The sequence below is a fragment of the Falco naumanni genome, chromosome 6 (genome assembly GCF_017639655.2).
Source record: "Falco naumanni isolate bFalNau1 chromosome 6, bFalNau1.pat, whole genome shotgun sequence".
In the NCBI taxonomy this organism is placed as follows: Eukaryota; Metazoa; Chordata; class Aves; order Falconiformes; family Falconidae; genus Falco; species Falco naumanni.
In genome coordinates, this window is record NC_054059.1 from 1144754 (window position 1) to 1165000 (window position 20247).

Below are 20247 nucleotides of genomic sequence, written 5' to 3' on the forward strand. Positions count from 1 at the left end.
CATTCTTTTCCCTTCTTGCTTTTCTTTTCATCTTCCCTTCCCTTCCCTTCCCTTCCCTTCCCTTCCCTTCCCTTCCCTTCCCTTCCCTTCCCTTCCCTTCCCTTCCTTCACTTGCTACTTCACTCTCCTTCAGTTGCCACTGTCTCATCTCCAATTGCAATAAAGATTCTCACAATATGTATTTTACTTTAATGAAGGAATTAATACAGAAACATTATCATGTTCCAACACTTACCTATAACTCTGGGATATCACGTGATTGCGTTATATAATGTGCCCATGCCTGATAAAACAGTCTAGCTGCTCTTCATTGTTTTGTTTAGCTTTCTTATCAGTTGTGTTTTGTTTAGTTTGATATGATACTGCAGACTGAAAATAGCATTAAAAGTTCATGATTGTGGTATTGGTAAAATACTTCTGTTGTTGGTCAAGTACTAATGAAAAATTAATGCAATTCCTCACCAAATTTGGACAGCCATTTTAAGAGCAGTCATCTAAAACCAGGCAGTGTTTAGAAATGCTTGACTACAGTGTTTACCCATGAAGAAAACTGTTTTCCTCTATATTTCTAAAGAACCATATGTCTCTTTTAGTAGATCATACCAGTTTCTTTTGTGGAGGCCAATAAGGGTCATTAAACACCAATGGGTCTCTGAGTCCTTCTTCAGAGTCATTGACATTGTAGGCTTCACCAGGGATCTCATTTTCCTTCTGTACAAGATCTGCAGGGCAAGGGAGGCAAATGAACTATGAAAAATATAATCACTGCTTTTACTGTTGCTTTTTTCATCATAAAAATTCCATTTATTTAAATTCCATTAAAAAATACATTTGCCTGCTGAAAGCATAAATATATATTTTTGTTCTACTTACAATTTTTCAGTTTAAAAAAACCCCACCAAGTATTGTCATTCTTCTTGGAAAAAAACATTTAAATATTATCTACAATATTACACAAACTTGTTATGCAGTCTTCAGGACAAAGCAAGTGTATAACGAAGTAAATTCATCTAGAACAGTTTCTCAGATGTGACAGGAAAATATTTCACAAGTACCTGAGGGGATTAGTAGTCTAACTTTCATTTTCAGAAGTGACCTGAGCACCAATGTTCAGCTTTTCAGAAGTACCTGGGCCTTTAACTTACATTTTAATTTAAGAGAGTGAGACCTTCAAAACCTATGAGGATCTAGAATTCAGGATGAAAAGCCTTACTAAAAGGCAAGGGGATTTGGGTTATCAAAGGCCAGATTTTTAAAAAAGTATTTCGGAACTTAGAGGCAGAGATAGGCACCTAGCTGATTTTTTTTCAAAGTAGAATGAAGAAGGGTTAAGTCCCTAACACTCACTGAGATTAGTGTGCTCTTAGAAAGTGCTAAGTACACTCCTGCATCAAAATACTTTCAAAAAATCTTTTCATGAATTGCTTTTGAAAGTGGGCTTTATCATTTGAATGCAGTGATTTATCCTATGCTTAATTCTCGACCTCACAAAGATTGCCATAGACGTGCTTTACTCTACTCAAATAATTTTGCATCATGATCTTGATGGAAATGGACAGGATTAGATAGCAAAATCTTATTGTAACAGAATTTAGTTGGTATTTGGATCCAGAAATTCATAAAAGTTTGGGAGCTGAAAATAACAGACAGTTCTGCTCCACTGTGATCATACTTGGGAGAGCTCTGTTAGACCCTGAGCACATTCAGCTTCACGAGTTCACCCTGTAAATGATAAGCAGCCAACAGCACAAGCACACAGGTATGAAGTCACACTGTTAGCGTGCTAGAGTCTGATAATATGAATGACTAAATCGCTTTCACTATATTTGCCACAGTAGGGAAGATGGGGCGTAGAATGGAAAAGAAAGTTGCAACATGACACAAATCTGGCAAGACTCAGGTTTGGATTTTGATTTCTGAGGAAGCAGAATTTCTTTCTGATTGCATCACACTGGATATCTGCAGCTCCATTTTTTTTACTCTCTGCTATTTTGTTTCTTGCTTTTATAGTTGACTCCTGTAATTATCTGATATAAATTTCTCTGTAACAGTTCTCAGTTTTCAGCCTTTAAAATGAATCTACCCTTTAGTATTGAAAACGTTAGTCCCTTCCCGAGTCACATTTGATTTTTTTCACTGTAGTGACTGGCTGCTGAACACACTGGCTGATGGTAAGCTTTGTCATAAGATGCTGAGATATAAAGAACAACAGGTTACCTCATAATCTCTTCTTTTTAATGCTTGTTCTGGAGAGCACCTGCTGTCTTTAAAAGGGATTTGAGTGACCCAAGATTAAGAAGTCTCCCTACAACAATTACTGTTCTTATCACTGAAGAATACTCATACCAATCTGACATCTTCCTGATGGTTTCAAATTCACAGACCAAGGGAGAGATAAGAGTCACAGAACCATAGAGTGTGCAATTATAAGACATCAAACTGGTACGATACAATTCCATTTTGGAGAACAGTAACACTATCAGACTAATTGATTTCTGTCTGCAAAGTATCTATTAGGAGAAAACACCTTCTGATTTCATTTAAAGAAATTTTGAAGTGCAATGGTACTCAGAGTATTTCTAATAAAATTTCTAGTTCATCCTTACTGGGCAAATGACATAAGGGGAACATGGAAGCTAAATGAATTGCACAGCCTATCACTGGCAATGTTTTAGAGAGGCTATTAAAACTCCAGAGTACTATTTCCAGTATGTCTTGCTACCTCTTTGATTTAAAAGATACAAAAGTATAGACTTCCATTCTTATGAAGTCCAGTCAAGTTTGTGATATAAATAAAGCATCTGCTACCAGGACACCCATAACAGTGTATCCCATGTTACCCTCAAAACATTTTTCTAAGTCTGTTTAACCACTGAGCTCCTATCACCATTACTTGCATTGATGATATTTCTGCAAAGCTGATTCATTGAAATATTATCCACACTCATCAATATTTTGAAAATTAACGTGGAGAGATGAAATTATCCAAAATATGGTACCCATTGAATCTGCCCATCCTTTCTTCTTTCCAACAGGAAAGACTCTAGGCACAAATAACAGACATGAACTATAAATTTGTATCTTCTCCTCCTCCTCCCTCAACCCAGGATTCTTCAGAACATGTCTTTAAGAAACAGAAAAAAAGCATCAAACTTAAATATGAAATATTATTCACTAAACTTCCTATTTAGTACTCTTTCACACTAACTGAGAAAGCGAGCCTGCTGGGAACCTCCCTTTGTCCAGTCTGAGGGCATGTTGTGGTCTCCAGATGGCCAAACATCTTCTATGTTACAGCAGTGATATCTGCACCATCTAACTCATTTTGTACCTGAACTGAACTGGAATTGACCTAGTTTTATTTACAAGTAAAGAAAAAAACAACTAGTTGAACTCACAGACTGGTTAGAAACGGAAATTATTTTAAATCAGATGCAAATGGTAGGTTTGCCAGAAGGAATAAGTCATTTAAGGCATTAAAATGTTAAAGACTAATTGAAGATTGGCATCCTGGATACTAGGTGATGGAAAGTCACGATGGCAGTCTGCTACAGCTGAAGAAATTTTTGACTGTCCCAAGATGAGAAGGTGGAGTTGTTATCTGAGGTCAATTCGTTTTTGCTTGGATATGTTTAGGTTTCCTCCAGTGGAGGACAATACAGTTCACTGCTTACAGGCTCTCTATAAATGCTTTAGAATATTTTCCTGCTTGTGCTAATAACCAAGCTTGAAGGATAATCTCAATACAACTTCAGAGCACATTATGCACAGCTGTTGCCTTGACTGTAGAACACCTGAAATCCATTGATTGTATCCACAGCAGCAAACAAAATCTGTCCAAAAGGCAACCAAATTAATTAGTAAGCTGTAGCATGCTGCCAAAAGCAGTTATTGGGGTGTATGCATCTAACATCTCAATAAATAATATATTTCCAGCACCACAGAAATTGCGTCAGCTACGTTGTGGACCCCAGTTTGTGGTGATCTAGTAAAACAGATGGATACAATGAGGTAGACTTCCATTTGTCTGGATTGGACACAGAAATCCAGACTCTTCCAGTGATCCACGTATCAGTTATTATACAACAAACCCCACCAGCTCCTTCACAGCTTGCTCAGCCCGCTGCGTCACTATGCAGCTAAGAAGCCTTTAATCTTCAGGCTGACATAGGCCCAATGAGTCTACAGACTAAAATTTCATACATAATTTGGATGAAAGCTAATTACTGCCTGTTATTCTAGCTGCTTTCTTCTGAGTAGAAGAATGTGGGGAAAAAAATCAAATGCATCGCTTATACTGCTTCATGCTTTATGCTATGAAATACAAACTGTAAAAGCATTACTACAAAAATAGTTATTTCTATGTTTCAAAAGTATAGAAGATTGTCAGTTAGCCATAAAATATGGCTGGTCAACAGGTATCCCTCAAGGTAAATGCTTAATTTACTCCAAATTAAAATTCCATTCTCTAGGTTCCCAGCTGAGGACATATTTTTTACAATTGTTTCCAGTGAAAAGTGCATTTTCAGATCTGAGCAACAGTCCTTAAAATGGGGCTTTGTTATACTGAAAATGAGCCCACTAAAACCAATTAGCACACAAAGCTTCACGTCCATGCGTGTAACTCTTAAACTCCAAAGGGACCGTTCACATTGCACAAAGTGAATAACACAAATCAGCCTTTGCAGGACGAGGGACTTCAGTGTAACATCACCAATGCCATTATGATACACTATTTAAAAATCGAACAAGCATAAAGTGTAGTCTAAGTGGAAACCGTTGTTCATTGAGTATAATAGATCAAACAGAAGAAAGCAAATATAACAAGGGGACCAGGAAAAACAGCAGTAAAATCAAAGGATGTGAACATGTATATAGCGTGGTTTACCAGAGGCAAAAAATACCCGACAAATAAGCAAGGAGAAAACGTGCTTCAAAATTCAATAATCAGAGGGAAATTATGAATTAATAAGGAAAATTGTATCTTCCAAAAGTCATATTCGTGAGTACAAGATATTTGAGCCAGATTCATACATATATTAAACAAAAAAATCAAACTGCAGATTTCAACAATAAAAAGCCTTTTCATAATCAGAGAACAGTATAAGAAATCTTCTTAATGAAACAGTTGCACTGTCTCCTGTCACAATATCCTTTGATGACAAATTATGCTTCAAGGTGAGAGCCCAGTCAGTTGAGATTCTTATTCTGAATTACCCCATAGGAATCCATCTCTCTCTCTCTTCTGGCTATGGGTAGACCCTGATGAACTGAGAGCCCATGGAGTAAAGTCGCCCTTCGCAACTTCTTTCCTTTCTAACAGACTCCTGGTTAATGTATCTATTTATTGAACATCAGTTTAAGTACTTCCGTAGTTGTTGTTGGTTTGTTTGGTTTTTGTTTTTTTTTTTTTTTTTAGTTTGGAAAGGGACAAGCGTTACAGCACATTTTTTCAAGACATGGTTTTCTCCTTACAACCTTTTCTTATCATGTTCTGAATCTTACAACAGTGATTTTCAGCATTTCTCATCGCACATTCACATTTACCACTGTTTCATCAAGAAAAGAACAACTTTAACTATAGTTTTTGCAGGAGATATCATCTATTTCCAGATAACCCATTAACAATTCCTCCACATTGTACACTCAAAACCTGTTTTGCTTGTGTATGCCTATCTCACTACAAGCTTTTAGGTACCTTACAAATTTCAGAAAGTTCGGATTCACTAGGAAACAAGCAGAGAGGAAAACAAGAACACATTCATGCTGCTGTATAAGACCATTTTGTGCCTGTATCACTAATGCTTTCTGCAATTTTCATCACCCTGTCTCAGGAAGAACACGAGTGAGATAGTATTTCCACAGGAGGACACGCTGGCAGTGCTAGGATGCTCCACCCAGGGCGCTGCATCAGAGCCGGGGTCACTCCGGATTAGCACTGACTTTCAGGGCAGAACACCAGAGCACCGCCAAAGACAGGCTGCTGAGCTGACGGGATCCTTGGTTTCACCCAGCACGGCAGCTCCTGCGCATTTTAAACACGCAGCTAGTCTCCAGAAACAACCAGAAGCATCTCCCTCTTCGTTTATCACATTGCCTCCTCACATGCACTGAGCTTTATTTCTGAGGCAACGGCCACTGCAGCCCAGCGGGCCCCTGGCTACGCTAAATGATCTAAGGGCTGAGGACACCGTAAATCAGGCAGGAGACTTTAATGTCATCTTTGGCCACAACGACCGTCAATCCTTTATCCCCATTAGTCACCACTGGAACCCAGCCCAAGTGTCTGCAGTCTTAAACGAGATACCATCTTTGATGACCGGTTTCCATCAGACTTAAACCAGTACAGCGACAGAACAGCTCTCCTCCCCTGCAGCCAATGGAGGTGAGAAAAACCAGTGAGAAATAGGATGTTTTCCACGACAGAGAGTATATGTGCAAAAAGATGTGTTCCTGCTACAACAGGCAATCTACAGTAGAATATTTTTAGGTTACAGATAATTCTGGCTTAGTTCCACAACATGAACGGTAGAACTGCCTCAATTTAATTACCACCCCATGAAGCAATCTGACAGCCCCGATGCAGTGCTTAGTAAGCATTTTACCTCAGACAGCTTGAAGATGTATCGTAGCACTGAAATTACAATACATACCATGACTTGTTCTGTCATCCTACTTTGGGAATGCAGCATGCTTGTCTCCATAATGAGCTGTCTGATATTCACCCATGTCACCTGTAGCAAACAGGAGTAAAACGTAAGTAACCATAAGTTGGCATATTAGTTGAATGCAAGCTAAAATAATCATTTTTGGCAGAAGGTTTCAGATTCTTTTAACTATCTAGACAAGTGTAACACGTCATTTACTCACATTTACATTTTGAAAAATATTTTGAATTTTCTAAGATTTTGATTATTACAGTCTGGGGAAAAAAGCCAACCCACAAATGCTGTTCTTTCCTTCTCCATCTTACTTTCTGTTTATGAGATTCCTGGAAAGCATACTAGGGACATAGCTGCTATTATGTCTAACACAGGGATACAATATGTGTAACTTGACGCATATGTGCCTCCTATCAAGGAAATTAACTCTGCAAGAAAAAGTTTTCTCTGTTTAGTTCAAAAACAAAGAAAAACAATTTATTTAAAAAATGCAATAGGACACTTTATAGAACATACACTAATGCAGTTCTGTAATGTTTTAGATAAATATATTTATGCTTGAAAATATATGCTAGTCTGCAATTCTACAGGTATAACAAAATGATGCACCTTTATTAAAAATCATAACAAGTGTTTCAGCTTATTTCCAGCAGACAAAAGTCTGAAACTAATTTATTCATATGAAATCTTGCAGAGAAAATTGAGTAGCTTTATTTTTTTTTTTTTTTTTTTTTACTTATGCCATTATATCAGAATCAGACTGTGCTACCCTTCCTCTGACTAAGCAATTTTTAGAATGTGTGTGGAAAAGCAATTAAGCCCAGGTTAAACTGTAAAACACCCACGTCACAGAAACTGTTCATACCTATAAGAAGCCCCACCTTCTTATAGCATCCAAGAAATCAGTGAATTTTCATTGACTTAACACTGCTGTCAGTTAAGTGTCATAGACTGAAAATAGGCAAAAAGAAAAGAAAAGCTTCAAACAAACCCACCTTCAAAATAGACTTAGTATAAATAATTACATAAAGAAAAACAACTGACCCCTTTCTTATATTTCTTTGTGGGATTCTAAGGAAAGAGTCCTTGCAACAAATAATTACAGGTAAAAGAAGAAGTTTCGAATGTTATTAGAAACCTTGGAGTCCAGATCATACAAGTATGGGAATGTACAGCTTCTGTAATACTAACAGTGCCTATGGGTTTAGGAAATTATTTGGGAGTTAATTGAAAATTTAGGCTTGAAACGTATTTATAACTGGCAGAATACCAACAATACATGACATGATGTGCCCATTTGTGTTCATCCTTCCTTTCCCTGTTTACTGCACCTATGTTTGGTTAAGTCAGTGCCCCATTCCCTGTGATTGCCTGGGAACAAGGGAGCCAATACTCAAAAATAATTGTGCATACATCAGCCAAATTTTCTGACAGTGTGTACTTAGCTGTTTCTGAAGACCATGTCCTCCCTAAGATAGTTCAAGTTAAGAATCCAAAAGCCAAAAGGTAAAGAATCCTAAAATGCTGAAGCAAGACAAGATAGATCACACAAAAAATCTGATGCATACAAAGTCAGAAGCAAAGATGATCCAATCCATAGATTTAAAAACCCAAATCAACTTCAGAAACATCACTTGCTATATAATATCTTTTTTAAAAAAAGAAAAAATAAAAATCTGCAAGTTAAAATATAGGGTTTAGATTTGCCAGATGTTGGCTCCCTTACAAGCCCTGCACATAATTAATTGTCTCTGGGTCTTACCCATTATTTTGAGTATCAATTATTTCTAAAACTTTATTTTCTTTCTCTTACACAATATGTCTCTTTTTATTTCTTTTAAAAATAGAAATGTTTGGTTGCCTTTCTTCAGACTCACAGGGTTACAGAAAACAGAAGTACCTCAGGATTTAGAAAGCACTTTCCAGTCACTATTACTTGAAAGCAAGAGTTTTCACTCTCAAAGAGGCATAATGTCCAAAAAGAAACAATACTCTGAACAAAGATGAAAAATTGTAGATTACTTTCACAGGCTCTTATTCTGCAATGGAGAAAATATCCACACTCTAGCCAGGCTTCTTTGAAAAGAATATTTTCCTTTTATATAGAGATAAAAAGCAAAGCTTTCAGGTCAGAGGCTATAGGGGAAAAGAGCTAATGTCTCCCCACGCTTTGATGTTACAAGTAGTCCCTCGTTACAGAAGTGTATTAGAGCTACTAGTAAACCGAGCCAGCATATTTAACAACCACTTCCAGTATGGGTGGTATATGGATTATTCTGTACATAACACAGCAAGGAAAGTGTGTGCATTATGAACAATACACAGACCTTTATTTTAACATGTTAACATTATTTTAAAATATGGCATAGCTAAAAGGTAATGTGTGATTTATAGTTCCCATAGGAAGACATCTCTTTATAAATGTGTCTGAAACAACTACAGGCAGCAAACCAGAGTCAAGTGTTCCTCTCTCATTGAAATGTAACACACATAATGGGGTTTGTACTGGTGTGTAATATCTGAAAACAGCAAATTTCAATCTGTTGAGTACTAAACACAACAGCGATGATTGATGGTATATGAGGTCTCTGTTGCTTTTGAAGATGAAGGACTGCAGTCTGGAGGAACCAGTCAAAACCAGCATGGTCTTTCAGTTGTCTTTCACTAATTCTGAACGACCTAATGCGCCAGTTCGCATTGGTCCTGATGCACCAATGCACATAACGGACCAATTTACCTGCCAACCCGCCTTTTGGAACACTGTTTCTCAAAATTCAGGCTACACTGAAATGAGATCAATAAAGATTACCTTTTAAAAAGCAGTCCAAAATGCCAATTAAATTTTTGGTGTTATGTAGCAGCAAACTCTATAACAGGAAGAGATACCCCTAGAAAAAGTTATTGAATTATTTTTAACTTACTTATTCTTTTTGTATCTATGTAAATTAAAACTTGCTGGGAGTACTAATCCTCAAATTAACAAAAATAATCTTTATTCTCTTAGGTATTTGATATCCTCCAACAGGCCACTACACACAAGAAAATGTAATTTCTGATTGAGTTTTGTATAATTTGGAAAATTATGTTTGTTTGGATATTAGTGAAATACTAATTGTTGTCTGAGACCACTGATTATGCAAATTCGAAAATTACATGAATACTATTTGCGTACCCTGTAGTTTGTGCATTGCTTGGTAGACAATCAGAGAGATTGTCCACAAAAATCTCTCAAAAATCTCAAGTAATCAGAAAGCTGAAATGCAATTACCCTGCATTTGAACCAGAGGCAGATACACCCTGCCAAATTTTCCTGTCAGAAGTGCCGACAAGAACTTTTGTAACAGCTCAAGATCTCAGCCAGAAGAGAGCTACCGCAGGAAGGGTAGCAATGGTTTGTGAGGGCCTTGCACCAGGGAGTTTCTGCAGGAAAGATGGAAAGGATTTACAAGATTGCAAATAGAAAAACAGTAGAAAGTCTAGGATGGTAAAGTGAAAAAGAACATGAGTTTGGGGAAAAGCTAAGAAAAAAGGATAAAAAAGCTAGAAACGTGAGGAGCAGGGATAAAGAAAGAAAACTGAAAGAAAATAAAAAACGAGGAGCCTTAAATAGAAAGGAACAAGGGAAATAGCAGTTTCACTAAATGTTTCCTGGTACAGCAGCGAAGCAGCAAATCATTCTGCCCATAGGTTCAGGTACTGGCCACAAAAAGTCCAGGAGGAGTTTTTGAGCCTGATTATTCTTAACAGATTTCCAAGTCACATTTTTAGCTTTGTAAGTTTTGTTTATAATTACGTTTAAGACTAATGATTCACCCGAAATATTGGAGAACACAGTGTCCTAAATAACAGCAGCCCTTCCAAACTCAGTTTCCACATTGGTAAGATGTGTTTGAACCGATGATATCGGCTTCACAGTGCTATGAAATCACCCTACCCCTCTGCTGGAAGCTACATCTCTGAAAGCAAAGCTGAAGGGAGACCGCCCGCTGCCCTCCAGCTGCAAACACTAGCATGAGCTCACCTTCTGAGATAGCATAAACCCTTCACCACAGAGACATAAACATACGTTATATGGATAACAGGTGCAGCAGAAAAGGGTCACAAGCCCCACTACTATAGCATCAGGGGCAGAGAGCTGTAAACCCCTGTCCAAAACCACAGCAGCTGTCGTCATCTGAGTATCTCCTGAGGTACCTGACAGCTTTTAACAAGTAAAACAACAAAAAATGCAGAGCTGCTTTTCCAGTGGAAGATACTACACCGAAAGGCTACACTCGGTTTCTCTTAAATGACTGAAAGTGAGCACGTTATGACGGAACATGTCTTGTTTTGTGTTTTGCAAATCTCCAATTTTTTCCACATTTCCAGGCTACTTCCTTAGTAAAACACTTGTGAAATAACTTAAAACCTTTCTTCCCTGGTCTGCTGTTTCTTTGTCCTGCCTCCACACCAATTTCTGCATTAGTGCTGAAGTACCTGCACAAGGGCAGTGCATTTCCCAGTCCCTTTCTCTTTTCGTACATCAGCGTAACTGTACTCCGTTAGGTGGTAATATTTTTGAAACTCATGTCCTCCCCTTTCTTTTGGTGAGGCCCTATGTGGGGCCCGTTCTAGCTCCCCAGGCAGGACCAGAGGGGCAGGTGTGGGTTTCCAGGTGGGCAGTGTGAGCAGGGGGATCTCTGTGCGATTCCTGGTAACAGGGGGTAGAGCCTCAGGGAACCCTGGCAGGCTGGAGTGCTTCCTCTCCGGGGATGCTTCTTTTCCGCCCTTGTTTATTCTGAAGCAGTGACCCACTGGGAACAAAGACCATCCAGCACATGTGTTTGGAAAGAAACGCAAGAGCAGGCTCTACTGCTAACAGGCAATAGTGACGGGAGTTTTCTTTAGGAAGTTATGTAAATTGTAAACTACTGCCATGTGTTAAAAAAAGAACAAGGTCACTTCTGAGAAAGTAACTAAGTTTTGTTCTTAGAAGGCAAAGTCAGGCGATACAAAAGGGCATACATCATTTCCTTCTGAAATTGTATGATAAAATGACAGCAAAAATCAGCTTAGAAGCAACACGTGAGCCAGCCTTCCGTGCCTCCTGCTCTCCTCCATCCCAGGCTAAATGGAGCTGTGTCTCTCTTTTGTCACATTGTTGCAACTTTCATTCAGCCTCCCCACTTCACCTTGACTGCATCTGAACAGTGACAATATGTTTCTTGTTCTTCACACTTTTCCCAGCAAGGATCACTGACAGCCTCTTACTTTGTATTTTCTCGGCTTTTGAGCCAGTGATTTCCCCCTCCCCCACCCCCCACCCCCCACCCTTCTTTTTCCCCCAGCCATCATCGGTGCTATTTGGAGAGAATTTGGTTCAATTTCCATTTTAAAAGTGAAATGTTTGAATTAGCTCATAATGTCTCCCAGCTTGCAGAGGAAAGAGCTGGTCTTTATAAAAGAAAAAAAGAAAAAATAGGAGTTTTTTGGTTTTGGTTTTTTTGTTTTTTTTTTTTTTTTTGGTAAATTACAAAATGAAAAGCTGAAGAATGATCTTAAATCAATTAATATTGCACACAGAATTTGAAAATAATTAAACTTATTCAATTTAGAAATTATTGGGGTTCTAGGCGTGTGAATCAGAGAGCTGTAAAATTATTGGAACAGTACAGCATCTTCACTACAGCATCTTTCATAAGCATTTCAATGCAGAGGTGATCAAAGATTCTGGACTTGCAGAGCAATTTACTTGGTATTTACAGGAAAGCCTCACTCTTTCAAAGTGAAGCACTCTTAACAATATGAAGAACTCCAATAATTTTAAATTGATATATACCATACATGCCTAGAAATCTAATTTGGTCTTTAAATAAAAACATTATAACTTCAGAAGTATGAAGGACCCACCCACAACATAACAGCTATCTAGCCTTTCCAATTCACATGTCAATTCAGCCTAGCTGTTATTTTTCCCCTTGCTAGGTTTTTCTGGCATGAGGAATAGCTGAAAATATTAGAGATATTTGTTTCTTTTAACACTACCCTTCAGGCTTGCTTTCTTATTATCTATGATTCTTTTTCCTAAACCCAGTGGACTTCTGGACAGCCTCAGATCGCAAGCAAATCTGCAAGGTGTAAATGGTATTTCTGAATACTTCTAAATACCACAGATTAAAACCAGAAGGCAAAGTTTAAGCTACATCAAGGATGCAATATTTTCTCAACCCAAACTTTAATGCAGTTGAGTTAACATTTGTAAATAAATATGTCTATTTTTAATTTAGCTGAGCTTAGGTGTGTAGATAAATATATCTATTCTTAAGAGAAACACAAAGCACACTGAATTCTAAAACAATATTGATAGAGCAGGAAAATAAAATTAAGACTAAACTTTAAAAATTACATCTGAGGTATGCATGAAAAAAAAATATATCATGAAAAGTCGCCTAAGCAAGAGAAGTCTTGTGTTGACCCAGCAGGTCCTCTGCTGCTTCCATGAGATGTAAAACAGACTCTTGACACCAGCCAGCTTGTAAAGTCTCTCAGTTGCACATAGCAGGCAACCACCTTTCCAGTCATACTGGCCATACCAGAAACCTTTCCTGTAGCCCACAAGGCTTGTGAGCAGTCATGGGAGAGCTACTGTCTATAAAAACTGGAGGTTTTTTTTTTTTTTTTTTTTTTTCCTTATTGACACAGACGTAGGACTATGTGAAACACATATGAGGCAAACAATGATATTTCAGGTTAGATGTGGTCTTGGCATTCAGTTCTGAAAGTATCATATTCACTTCTAACTAGGTGCTATAAAGACATCAACACAAGTTTGGATACACCTTGATAATGCTGTGGATGACTGGTGTACCAGAAACAAATAGGTGGAGGATGTCAATCAGACTAGGTCACCACAAATGTTTCCCTCGGGCTTTAAAACCACACAGAGGTTGTTTTATGTCATACAGGAGATGCAGGTGATGCTCCGGTAGATGGAAAAGCCCTGGATAGCACAACTCACTTTTGTCACAAATTAATAAGATTTGCTGCGATTATTTTAGATTTTATCAACTGTAAGAACGTTTTCCAACATGCAACATGCTAAAATACTTTTAAGTTGGAAGGAACTTCTGGAAGTCATCTGGTGCAGATCTACAGATAACCAACATAGATCACGTTACTCAAGGTTTTGTACAGTCAAGATCTGAATATCTTCAAGAATGCAGTTTTATGTCATTAATGCTTCTTTATGTTCTTTATCTTTTAAATTTCTGTATTCTAAAATCGGGAAATTTTAGATTTTCTGTCTGAGAAGTTGATAGCCAGGCCTGTTTCTGAGCATAGAACCTATGTATGAAATATTAATGTGGTGTAAACCAATGCAGGTGCTCCTGAATGTTTTTTAGCACTATTGGAGTTTATGTGATCTATGATAAGAAGTCTGTTCTGTTCCCCCTAGGCTATAGCTTAGCTTCAAGACTTAGTGGATGTGAGACTTAGTGTAAATTTAGTGGAGACTATGATGTCTATAAACCCTTACAAAATGTGAAACAGAAAAAGTATTAGTATATTTCTACCTTGCATTATCCCAGGCTCACTGTCAGACAGCAAAAGTGCTTACACATGTCCATCATAATGTTCTTGGGCTTATAGAAATTAATTTAGCCTCTTGTGCTGGAGAGTGACATCAGCTAGCAGAGGATACATTTTCATGTATGCATTCTCTTTTCTTAAAAATAGAAGAGGACACTAAATCTTTCCAGAATCCTTTAAATAATGAAACCTGAAGTACCTGTAAATGGACAAATTTGTGACAAAGCTTGAGGACCAAGCCACAAATGTTGGACACAAAACTGCATATTTCACATGCATCATGATTTTCTACTAGATTTGACCTTCCTTTCCAATATTTGCTTTGTGTGAAGTTTGAAAGCAAACTAGGTTTGGAAATGTGTCATGGTTTAACCCCAGCCAGTAGCTAAGTACCAGGCAGCTGCTCGCTCAGTCCCACCCCCACACTCTCCCACAGAGGGATGAGGAGGAGAATCAGAAAGGAATGTAAAACTCAAGGGTTGAGATAAGAATAATTTAAGAACTGGAATTAAATAAAATAAAAACAATAATAATAACAATAACAACAGTTATAATGAAAAGGAGGGAGAAGAGAGGAATGAAATCCAAAAGGAAGGGAGGAAAGAAAACAAGCGATGCACAATACAATTGTTCACCACCTGCTGACTGACACCCAGCCAGTCCCCGAGCAGCCCCTGGCCAACTTTCCCCAGTTTACATACCGAGCGTTACGTCCCATGGTATGGAATATCCCTGTGGCTGGTTTGGGTCACCTGTCCTGGCTGTTCCCTTCCCAGTTTCCCATGTCCCTCCAGCCCTCTCGCTGGCAGCCCAAGGAACTGAAGAGTCCTTGACTTGGTATAAACATCACCCAGCAACAGCTAAAAAATCCGTGTGTTATCAACATTATTTTCACATCAAATCTGCAACAGAGCACTGCACCAGCTACTAAGAAGAAAATTAACTCTATCCCAGCTGAAACCAGGACAAAATGTTAGAAGACGAACAGTAGTCATGGCTTTAAAAGGGAAACTATCTACATGTTCAGTATTAAATGTAGATGCAACCATAAAAAGAAGAGACATTAAAAATAAGCAAATATTGCCCGATGCCTGAATTCTTTATAATTTTAAATGCAGTCTTAAATAACATTTAAATATATATGACATATATAATTTATTTTAGGGGAAAAAAGATTTTAGCTTAGTATAGCATTTAACTTTGCTGCTTACCTATTGAAATAAACTATATGGGAGAGAAATAAGTTCCTATCTTTTCTGAAGCTGTTTTTTGGCAGTGTTCTGTAAGACAAGGTTGTCCAAACAAAAGATAAAAATAGTTCATGCCATTACAACTATTTTGTGTAGTAGCCAGGTGCTTCCTATTGTTTTTGAGTCAAAACCTCAAATGTTCATGACATGACAAAAATCTAGAAGTTTTAATCTATAGCTATTCTTTCAGCTTCCTCAGTGTTGAAGGTTATTGTTCTGCTTCAAATAGTTTAAGCAGGTACTCAAAATTTCCCTTTATGTGCATGGCAGCTATCTGGAATCAGCTGCCTTCAACCTTTCCAGAAGCTCCAGGCCAGGAAGAGAAAAAGGTAAATAATGTCAGAAAAAGTGTCTAAACTCAAAAAACTCTACTAATAACTTAATAGATTTACCTTTAGGATTGTCCCCAACATCTTAATATGTTTTAAAAACTAACCTGCCTAATGTCCTAGTTTTAAAACATGGTAATACATTTTTTAAAATCACATTTTTCAATATTAACTTGAGAAGTCCTCGAACTAAAAAGAATGGTCTTCTATAAACCATTTACTGCTTCATTTTTAAAAGGTTTCTGCATATTCAGAACAGAAGGAACCAAGGAAAATACTCATCCAAGTCAAAACCAGCAGCTATCCGTTGCTTTTGCTCTAGTTTTCTCCAAAAAACCCTATTTTCTTTTGGTTTTGGTTTGGTTTTACTGCCTATTAAACACAAGGGTAACAGAGTATGTTTTGCACACTCCCACAATTAAAAAATTCTGAAAGGATTTCACTGAAGCTTCCAAAATAAATTCTTTGGTTGCAAAGAGCATCCTTGAATAGCTACAATTGCAGCCCAAAGACTGAGGGCATCACATAGATATGATCGTATGGCAACAGAAGCCTTCTGGTAATCCAGCCATGGAGGACTTCATCAGGAGTCAGCAGTAAAGAGCGTGTTATACTGTCCCTTAACAGTACATGCAGGATATTTGATTCATTGTAAAAGAATTATAGGCCTGCTTGCAGGGCACTTCATCCAAAATAAAAATAAAATCACATTCTCCTACCTTTTTCACCAAGTATTTCTTTCCACTTAGTCCTGTTAAAAAATATTAAATTGAAGCTAACAATTCTTTTTCACTCTTCCAGATAGGTAACATTGGAAAAAAAGCACAAATGCCAAACTATGACTGCTTAGCTCAAAGGTGAATACTAATAAGGATATGGAAGCACTTCTTAATAGAAAGTACTTGCATGCTTACCTACAGTGATCACTCTTCAAACCATCACCAAGTACAGTTGGGTTTGTAAACTGTCTTGCATTCTACCAACAAACTGAATACAGAGTGGCTATTTTTCAGGCCTTCTTCCAAGACCTGAAAACTGGAAGTAAATTAGATTATATTTCTATGAGAGAAACTATTCCATACCTCAATATGTACATTTATATACATAATTGCATTGTGATACTTTTTAAATATTATAATTCCAATATGAAAGTAGATAACCTTGAGACCATGATGACAAAGAAGTACTGAAACTGGTGCCTAGTTTAGTCCTGAAAACCCTCACTGCAGTCAGCAAGAATTTACAGAACCCAGGAGAAGATATAAATATATATATTCAATTAGCACGCAGATTCTTGAAGTAATGTGTGAAGCAGCATACACTAGTGCATGCTATTTTTAATTTAAGAATTCCTCCTCTATCATGGACATAAATCCTATACTGAAGGTGCTGTCTTGCTGTTTCCTTTCTTTTTAATTATAAGCAAAACAAACACGACCTCAGAACATCTTTGTCACCACTGTGAGAAAGGGGGGGAATAAGGAGAGTGGGACAGAGCATGCAGGAAGAGGGGATTTTTGACAAGTTGTTTGATTAATATAAATGGATATTAAAGGTTTTGTAAAGGTAGTTTCAAAAGGAAAGGAGATGTTTAATAGAGGCTGTTAACCAGTACACCAGCCACTGGAACAGAGTACTCCTTGATGTGGTAGGGGATGAAAAATTATCTTACTGTTAATGCTTCTCACTGAATATAGGAAACAAAAGACTAAAAATAAATAGAGGAGATTCAAATGGGGCATTTTTACTACCCCTACAAGATCTCTCTTCATGCTGTAATTCTTTGGACACTTTATCTGAGCTTGAGATTCACTGCACAGAAACTACAAGGTGAGGTCCTGTTGCCCAAGTACTTTTCCAGCTGGTCTGCCTCTCTGCACTTTTGCTGCTCCCGGATCCTTGGGTACCTACCCTCATACAATAGAGTGCAACTTCTGCCACAGGCAGAAAGTTAGTATAGTGTGTAATTTATCAGTGACTGCTGTCAAAACACTCCTGGGAAGGGTGGGAATGGTCCTTTGGTGTTTCTGAGATCACGTCTCTTTTCGTAGCTACCTGGCTGGTAGCATCTGAGTTGAGAAATGGTATATTTTATATTATAATATATTATATTTATTTCCATCCTATTTGCCTTTGCAGTAGGATTTCTCTCCCCTGATTTTAGCTATCTTGGTTTGACAACAAACTCAGTGAGAGCTCAAGATGCCGACGGTGACATGTACACATAGGTGTCTGCAGACACACTGAATAGCCCCCAAACGATGGGGCTTGGTTCAGTTGATCACACATTGCTATCTAATGCCATTTGACATGTCCTGGGGCATCAAGCTGTATCCAACAGGTCCATAAAGATGACACAAGACAACCAGGAGACCCACTTGCAGAGCGGGCCATTCCACAGCGCATCAGATACCGCTAGACCCTGTGAGAAGGCAGCTGAATCAGGCCCCTCGTCGAAACAGTTGGTCATGTTCAGAAAATAATTCATTCCCAAGTACAAGATCTGCATTATGGTGAACTGAATGGCTCTCTAAGCCCTAGTGACTATATATCCACTGACTTAATGATAGCCTAACACCTAGCACATATGTCAACCGCATCATTAGAAACCTAACTGCAGCTGGATTTGGGAACCTTAATTGTAAATGTCTGTGATTGTGAGCTGAATCTTGCCATAGTTTTCTAGGTTCCTTTTCCTGTAATGGAAAATATTAAATCTACCCAAAGGGCAGTTCAGTCTATCTGAAAATTTAGGTGGGAGGATTTATCATTTGGAAGCACTCCCCTTCCTACCCGATGGCTTCAAGCTGGGCAGAGATAACTGCTATAAAACAACAGAGTGCAAACCGTCTGACATTACGCATACAAACTCCAAATGTTGCAAATGAAGTTCTGAGGTAGCATCTTACAATGATCAGTTACAAATTTTTAAACATTTCAATTACTTTTAACACACCTGGATAGCAGTGGCACACTCAAGAAACTGAGACACAGCTCTCCTTCAACATACATTAGTTATTCTGAGAGCTTTAAAGTTGGATGACATCAAAGCAGCACTGCATTTAACCTGAATCCTTCTTCCACTCTGTTCTTCTTTTACCACATGGGTAGTTTATGTACATTTTTTACTAACCCTCTTGATAAAATAAATTTTTCTTGTCTGCTCACAGTAAAGCTTATTTTTTCCATCTGTTTAAAATACCCCTCATTAGTAACTCCTACAAATCCAGATGACTAATCTGGTTATTTCAGAAATATAAAAGGATAATTAAATTGGATTTTAAAATTATAAACAAAGGAACCATGTCATTTTAAGATTAAAAACCTAAATAACAATTCAAAAGAACTGATTAAAAAAATTATTCTAATATGAACTTGCATGCCAAATTTCAGGACAACTGAATTTGTTTCAGTTTATAAATATGTGCAAATTAAAGCCTCTGTCCACTTTAGCACACAATATCTGGAATGATTTTATAGAAAAGAACATCTAAACTGAAATAAAGCCCTTATTCAAAACCAGAAGATTACTTGAAAAAATTGTTGATCTTTCTTTTTACTTTCTGGCTTGATCCTTTTTCAATCTTAATGTTTTTTTCTTCATCTCTGTTCACATTCTTTTGTCCACTACTCTTTATTTTTCAATGTTTTTAAAGGTAGGAAGAAAAGAGTGATGCTTGAGGCAGATAAAAAAAGGAAAGAGGTTTTCTTAAAAGATTGGGAAAAAAATCTAAAATAGGGATGCACATTTTCACAGCTAAGTAATCAATCAGATGAGCTCTCCCTCAGTATATAAATATCCCTTAAGACATGAGCAATGAAAATTGCTTCATATTGTAAGTGGAAAATGTATTCCTTCCCTTTACCAGCTCCACCCATCAGATAACAACTGAAATTTGAAAAAGAAAGGGGTTGTGGCTTGGTTAGACCATCGGGAGAGGGGGGTTTGGGGTGGGAGACGAATGGAGGATGGTTTTCCACATGTCCCCTTCCATGTGGCCGTTGCAGAGGCTGTTGCACGCTTCCTCCACTCTCACCTACCAGAGCTACATGGGAAAGCTGATACCAGTGGGAGTATCCCCCAAATTAAAAAGGCATCAGCTCAAACCAAGACTTAGTGTGCCAAGTCTTTTTGTTTCTTTAAGGACTAAATTCCTCTTGAGCCTAGAATAATTCTCCATTCATGACAGACAGAAGTTACTCTGGATTTAAAAAAATCAAACATTGAATCTGGTCTCAGTATATGTTCGCACAATATGTGTTGTTCTGAGTTGAAGGATCTTAAAACAGAAAAAAAGTGTGTATTTCTCCAAGAAAGTTACTAAACTGAATGATAAACTGGGCACTAAACTGACTGTTAGTGCAAGGCCACTCCTTATGTTTCAAGTGTATGACCTTAATGCACCCAGAGATTTTGAGCAATGTTATTTCACATCT

General features: G+C 37.7%; 1 long non-coding RNA gene across 1 annotated transcript in view; it reads right to left on the minus strand.

Moving 5' to 3' along the window:
• Positions 1-609: 609 nt before the first annotated feature.
• LOC121090413 overlaps positions 610-20247 on the minus strand; it is a 182760-nt gene continuing 163122 nt past the window's right edge. Inside the window, exons 4-5 of the long non-coding RNA XR_005828541.1 lie at positions 6654-6734; positions 610-722 (exon numbers count right to left, since the gene is read on the minus strand). This is a non-coding gene — a long non-coding RNA (uncharacterized LOC121090413). The remainder of the gene's footprint in view (positions 723-6653; positions 6735-20247) is intronic.